Here is a 7,893-nt window from a genome sequence, read left to right as displayed (position 1 = left end):
AATAACTGACATGGCTGAATAATAGCTAGCCGCGTGCAAAGCATTACCGCAAGGGCAGCTTGTCCACAAGGTAATGTGGACCACCAATGACATTTCTGCGAGCTCCTGCGCACTTTCTGGCTTTGCAGACTGTGGTCTGCATGTATTCTAGCAAAGCTCCCACTTAACGCCACTATAGCAGGGACTGCAGCGCGATCCTCTGAGCATGAGCAAGGACTGGCCGTAACTCACACACAGGGGGGGGGGGGGACGAGCATATGCCCAACCGCTTCAACACGCCCCAGGGGGCGGGAGGCGGTGATCATATGGTAGCCGGATGGCGCCCGCAGTGTTGGGGGAGGAGCGATGTATCCCTTGGAAGTGCCTCGTGCATGGGCGATGGTTCTCTCTCCGGGCTGCCCGTGGATGGCACAGAGGCTAACAGAAGCTGCCGCTGCTGGCAGTACCGCTGCTCGCCTTACCACCCCCCTTGAAATGACTGCCGCACAGTTACAAGTATCCCGGCTTGGATGGAAGAGACGCAAGCGGCCCCAGGCTCCGTCCCCCATGCTGCGCGCAGGGCACGCCAAATCCTCTAAATCCCAGAGCTGGCGCCCTAATAACACAGAGCGCGTAATATAAATCTCTAAAGCGTGTACCCCCATAGGTATGTAAGACGCTATTCGAACCCAGCTCAATGATGCTTCGAGGGGTCACGGGGTCAGTGGCGCTGCCGCACTCCGAACCTGAGGCCATGACGCGCGCGCAGACAGGATGTAGGAGCCCACTGGCAGTAGACTGGCTACCAGACACGCCTCCCCGTGTAGGGACCGAGCGTGTGTAAAGTCTCAACGGCGCTGCCCCGTAGGCCCCTGTCGCCCCCCCCCCCCTGAGCGGAGGGGGTAACGGCCAAGCTTCCCCCCTAGTGAGCGAGAAAACCTGGTTGCTAGTTCCGCAATCGCTCCCCAAATAGACTCGCTCGGGGGCCGGGTGGGGAAGGGGACCCCGTGGACCAGGCGAGGACTGACCAAACTCGACCCCTTTTAAGGCGGCTCACCAGCATGGCCGGGCCGCCCTGCCCTAGTTGCAAAACCACCGGGAAGGCTGGGCAAGGGGGGTGGGGGCGATGCCAGTCTGGCACAAATGCACTCACCGTGCCACAGCTGCTCCAGAGCTGGCCGCTCCCAGAGGCCCGTCGTCCCCGAAGGGCAGCAGACCCCCTCCTCCCTTGATCCGTACGCCAAGACTGACACCGCGACGGCCGAGCACAGGATCAACCACCAGACGGCGTGACCCACGCGGCAGCGGCCGTGCGAGTCCTGGTTGGGAGGGAAAATGTGTGTCCCCACGAGGACACTACGGCGCGTCCGGTGCGACAAAGAGGCAGAGAAAATGGCGAGGGGGGCTTAAGTACCCCTCGCCCTGCCTGCCGCACCGGACATGCCCACCCAGCTCCTCCTAACTCCCCTCGGGACTCCGCCTGCCCGGGGAGGAGAGAGGCTAGAGAGGGGCGGGGGGGGGAAGCCCTCCGTATCTAGGTGGCCGCCCTCCTGATGGCCACTGCGTGGCCTCGGGCAGCCGCATTCTTCTCACATGGCGTCCCCCCCAGGCCCCAGCAGAGGCCGCTTGTAGTGAGAATAATAAAATGAACAAAAAATAACATTTCTGTTTATTCAAAAGTCCTCGGCCCAGAAAGATTAGCGATAAAGAAAGATTATTCCCGGTGTGGAGTTGTATTTTTCTTTTCCACAAATATCGTGTAGTCAACAAACAGCCACCGAACCTGTATACAGCTTCAATAGAAGTGTGCAAAACAATGCTTATTACACATTCTTTAACAATTGCCTTACCTAATTTGATGTTTGGGGAGCTGGGAGGGTATCAGATGGAGATTTATAACTACTCCCACGTGAACAACTCCCTTGCAGAATTTATATCTAACTAGACAGAAGGTGCTGGGTTATGTTTCTCCCCAAGCAGGGCTTTAAGTGGGATGAAGAAATCCACTCAATCTGTATTTTGGCCCCTCTCAAAAGCTGTTTTGAAATTCTCCCAAATTACGCAAACTGCATCCAGCTGTAATTTAAAAGATTTATTGTGTAACAACTGCTAATGTAAGTTTTGCCTCACAGACTTGAGACTCTTGCTAAAACCCATTTGGAGGTGGGACTACTTCAGTTTTCTCAAATACTTAATATTCTGATCTGACCAAGCCCACCATAGTCCATTGCAAAAGTATCACTCCAAAAAAAAGTTTATACATGTAAACTTGGGGCCAACATCAATCTACACATCATAAAACAAATCCCTTGGAACGAGGGTGTGGTCTATACGAGAGTAATGGCTGTGGCATTGCACCATTTGCAGGTTTTTCAAATACATAAATGAAAAGCATTGATATTGACAATGCCAATAGCTCAAACGCACGCAAATGCAAGACCTATTGCATTGGAAATGCTTGTTTATATGTAGGGGTGGGGGATGGCCAGAATAGACATACCAATGCTCCCACACTCCCAAGAGGGCATATCGGGGCAATAGCCCCCGATCTCCCACCCGCTCCAGTGTGGCAGAAAGCCTACTAGGCACTGACCTTTTTTTTGCAAGGTGCTTAGCTGGGGCTCCTAGCTCTGCCAGCACAAGTCACCTCATCCTGGATTCCCCTGGATGCCTAGTTTTCACAAATGTATAGGTTTGCTAGGTTTCCTTAGGTGCCGCAAGAGCAAGGTCCAAAATTCCCAACTAGGCACATTATGAAAAAAGGGTCCTTTTCGCTGGAACAATGTGATGTGTCCACATTGCGCTTTGGGACGTTTCCTGTTGCAGGCACTAGGCCTACCCACACAAGTGAGGTACCATTTTTATCGGGAGACTTTGGGAAAGCGAGGCGGCTGGAAGTTGTGCCTTCCTGCAGATTCTTGAACTTTCCATCACAGAAATGTGAGAAAAATGTTTGTTTTTTTACAAAGTTTGAGGTTTGGAAAGGATTCTGGGTAACAGAGCAGAGAAAGTCACCCAATCCTGAATTCCCATGGGTGTCTAGTTTTAAAAAATGTATAGGTTTGCTAGGTTTCTCTAGGTGCCGGCTGAGCTAGGGTCCAAAATTCACGGCTAAGCACATTGCAAAAAAAGGGTCAGTTTTCACTGGAAAAATATGATGTGTACCTGTTAGGTTTTGGGATGTTTCTTGTTGCAGATACTAGGCCTAACCACACAAGTGAGGTACCATTTTTATCGCAAGATTTTGGGGAATGCTGGGGATGCGGATGTTTGTGGGTCCCCGCAGATTCCAGAACTTTCCATCACAGAAATGTGAGGAAAATGTTTTTGTTTTGACAAAGTTTGAGGTTTGCAATGGATTCTGGATAACAGTACCTAGTCATCCCTTTCCAGATTCTTCTGGATGGTTAGTTTTTAAAAATGTATAGGTTTGCTAGGTTTCCCTAGGTGCCGGCAGAGCCAGGGTCTGAAATCCCCAGCTAGGCACATTGCAAAAAAAGGTCAGTTTTCACTGGAAAAATGTGATGTGTCCATGTTGTGTTTTGGGCCGTTTCCTGACGTGGGCACTAGGTCTACCCACACAAGTGAAGTACTATTTTTATCGGGAGACTTTGCTGAATACTGGGTGTGTGGAAGTTTGTGGCTCCTCTTAGATTCCAGAACTTTTCATCAGAGAAATATGAGGAAAATGTAGTTTTTTGACAAAGTTTTAGGTTTACGAAGGATTCTGGGTAACATAAACTGGTGAGAGCCACACTAGTCACTCCATTCTGGATTACCCTGCATGTCTAGTTTAACATAATGAATAGGTTTGCTAGGTTTCCCTATGTGCCTGCTGAGCAAGGGCTCAAAATCCACAGCTAGGCACATTGCAAAAAAATGGTCAGTTTTCACTGGAAAAATGTGATGTGTCCATGTTGCATGTTGGGCAGTTTCCTGTTGCAGGCACTAGGCCTACCCAAACATGTGAGGTAGCATTTTAATCTGGAGACTTAGGGAAACACAGAATAGTAGAACAAATAATATTACCAATTTGACTTTCTTTGCATTTCTGCCTTCCAAATGTAAGACAATTAGTAAAAAAGAAGTCATTTTGAAAAATGACCTCTAATTCACATGCTTGTATGGGTACCCACAATTTTAGAGATGTGCAAATAACCACTCCTTCCAAACCCTGGGGCAGATTTACAAGTCCTTGCAACACTTTTGTGCCACTGTTGCATTACTTTTTGTGACGCAGCAGAGGCGTAAACAATGCGCCACGTTTCAGTCCATTTACAGCGTAATGCATCTAGGGAGACTAGTTACCTTGAAAAGCCCTGCCCCACATTATACCTGAGTCCGGTATAAAGTATGCAAGGTGGGCGTTCCCACACATGAAAGCCTCATACAAGGGACATAGTGAAATCTTATAGATTTCACTGCGCCACTTGTTGGATGCCACTGCATCTACACCCTGTGCCTGCTTGGAGCAGGCGCAAGGAGTGACGCAGTGTATTAGGAATAGGCCTCCCCATGAATTGCTGGTGTTGCATCATGCTTGCAGCACAACTCCAGCAATGTGTGACTTTGGCGCCCACAGATGCGTCATGATTTCTGGTGCATCTGTCAATCTTTGTGTCATGGTGCACTGTATTATAAATACGGCGTATCCATGGTGGCGCAAGGGTTTCGGACGAAGGCGCAGGGACACTAACGCATCTATACAGATGCATCAGTTTCTTGTAAAAAAGCCCCTCAATGTTTTGTTCCCAGTTCGGAAATATATGGGTTTCCTTGGTAACTATTTTTCACTCTTTATAACACTTCATTTTTTTAAATTTTTTTATTTTTATTTTTTATTGAGGTATTTTCACTTTTTTTGTACAGGGCACAGCAATTCAATAATAGAATACAGAATTAATAAAGAACACAAAATATACACAACATAGAAAACTAAATACATAACTGTGCATGTATCTTGACGTACATAAACCGAGGCAATTCATAAAAGCAAAAGAGCCCCTTTTCTTAACCACACATGTTGATCCATTTTGCATTCAAATGAGACACTACCTAGGATCGCCTTCCTTCCATCTTTTTTATGGGTTCCCATATTTGTAGTACTAGTTTCCTTCCTCTTTTGCCCCTCCTTGCATAGATTGCTTTCTCAAGGTTATAGGCCGATAATAGTTAACTAGCCATTGGTGAAAGGTCGGCGGAAGACGATTAAGCCATGCCGATGCAATGCATAGTCGCAGAACTGCCATAGCTACAAAGATGAAGTAGCCGTATTGTGCCTGTCTATCAACATCATTTACTCCAAGAATGATTATTGATGGCGTTAGAATGATTTCTATTCTTAATGACCTTTTAAGAAATAACTCAATATCATCTTGTGTTGTTTGTAGATGAGTACATACAGCGAAGATGTGTACTATATCAGCCTCAAGGCTGTCACAGCTGGGGCAGTTAATACCAGTTTTCCCTCCCCATTGCGCAATCGTTGCAGGCGTATAATATAATGAATATAATGTCTTATAATGTTGTGCCTGGAGGGCCGCTGAACACAGAACTTTCTGCCCCTGTTCTAGTGACAGACGGAAGCCTTCATTCCCTACACCTAACTTATGTGCCCATTTATCTTCATATTTCTCCAGGTCATCTTGCTTATATTCTATCAATTCAGCATAAAATCTTTTTATTGTACAGTCTACTCCACCATGAATAATTTCCAAAATTGAGTTCTTTCCAAATCCCGCCGGCCCTCCCTTTTTTGCCACTGTAAAGCTTCTGATTTGTAAGAATTAAAAAAAGTGCCTTGAGTCTAAAACATATACTGTCCGGATATCAGAGAATTGCATCATTCCCTGTGCCCCCATCATGTCTCCCAGCTCCATTATTCCCTGTCTTCCCCTTTCTGCAAACACAGCATCTGAGAATATATCCAGAGGGAGTGTAGAGTTATCAATCAATCTGGTATACGCATTGTACCTCCCTAGGCCAAACTTTTTCATAAAGGCCTTCCAAATATTATGCGCTGCAATCACCTTTTTAAATTTAGTCCTTTTGAAGTAGCTACGATCGGTATATTTCAAAAAGGCGTTCTCCGCCTCAGCACCCAGCAGGCCATTCCGCCGAGGAAACCACCAGCCGTGAGGTTCCCTCATCTGACATCCGTGCATCGGTATCCGTGTCCGTGGCCTGGATCTCTCTCACTATCCGGACATCTGCGGTGCATTTACTCGGCTCTCCTAGCCTACCAGAATTCCTGTGCGGGGCGCAGACTTTCCCAGAGGGGGACAATGCTGGATTCAGCGAGGAAGTAGCAGAAAATGACTCAAACAAGGTAGGCTGCCGCAGGGTATTTTCTTTAACTGAGTCTTCCCCATTCTGACGTGTCTTAGTAGCTTTTTTTCCGATGAGGCCCTTATGCTTTTTCTCCATTGGCTTCTCAGTGTTGATACCTTCTCCGGCTTCATCTGGGTTTTTCCCAATATATCTCCGGGTTTGTACCGTCGATCTCAGATTAGCATTAAGGGTTGGCACACCAGGATCACTGAAAACAGCCTTGTCCTTATCTTTATTTTTTTGATCCTTCTGCGGTTTTGGTCCTCTTGGTCCCATGTCTTGCATCGAACTATACCGATCAGGACGGGGATTACATTTCTTTAAACCGCTGAACCAACAAGTAATTCGAAACCGTGGTAGCTTGATTTTGCTAGTAGGCTACATAAACATAGCGAGTTTTAACTCTGAAGACATTTATAAACCGGTATAATTATCAAGAACTCTTGTGTTTGTAAATCGTCAGTTGGAAGGCCTTGCTGCACATGACTTTGAAAAGCAAGCATTCACAAAGGCTGCCATGTGTATTTAAATGAAGATTTAACCGTTATACACACACTCCCTCCAGCATTTGTATTCTAATTAGGTACCTCCTACACAAGTGATTGCAGCCATTAAGCATCTGCCGGTGGTTAAGCAAATGAGTCTCCAACACATGTGCCCTCAACTTATTTAAAGTTCAAGCATACTACTGAACATTGCTTAGCTTCATTTCCAGAAACGATTCCACTTACCTGTAGTCTAAGGTCCTGCGATCGCGAGCCTTCTTGCTTCCCGCTCTGGTTTCCGACTTCAGAGGCATTTCCTGTGGCCTTAGAATCTCGGCGACTTCTCTCTGCCTTGGTGCATCTCTTTCCAGAGGCGTTCCTTCTTCTCAGCCGCTGTCATTGGCCAGATACCTGCTGAAAAGAAAAGGAGAACAACGTTAATGGTAAAGGCGTACCATTGTATTTTGATGAGGCATTATTTAGTTGAACCAAGCTGTCAACAAACTATTACTGTGTGAGAACTGTTTTGGAACCTAGAGAAGTTACTGAGACAAAGCGCTTGGAAAAATTTGAAATTCAGTGAACCGTTCTGAGATCAAGAAAATAGACTTAGAGATGCTACAGAGATAAATCGTTTTGGAAATATTTTATAACTTCCTTCAGTGGTTTTAACGACATTCTATCATTGAATGGTCTAATGTTTTTTCCCTTTATTATAATAGTATAACAGTTACAAGTGAAAGGACATAATTTCTAATTATTATTATTTATTCACTCACAGAGCTCTCGTTAATTGCACATTGTTCACAGATTTCTGCCCAGTTAATAACAACAAAACTCATGCATACCTATGTTGATTCCTTGACGTTAAAGTAATTGTTAGACTCTCAGTTGCATGCATATATTTTGTACAACAGCACCCAATGGGTGAGACTCATGGTGTTTAATGTTGTTTCTTTTATTCAGCAAACCTGATCAAACCTGATCAAAAGGTACTATAACATATTTGGTGACACTTCAGAAGTCAGTAATCGAACAATCGTGAACCCCTCTAACAGCCAGTTCGAGTTCCCAGAAGATTCCAGTTCCTATCCTGAAG

The sequence above is a fragment of the Lissotriton helveticus genome, chromosome 1_1 (assembly GCF_964261635.1).
Source record: "Lissotriton helveticus chromosome 1_1, aLisHel1.1, whole genome shotgun sequence".
NCBI lineage: Eukaryota > Metazoa > Chordata > Amphibia > Caudata > Salamandridae > Lissotriton > Lissotriton helveticus.
This window is presented reverse-complemented; position numbering follows the sequence as displayed.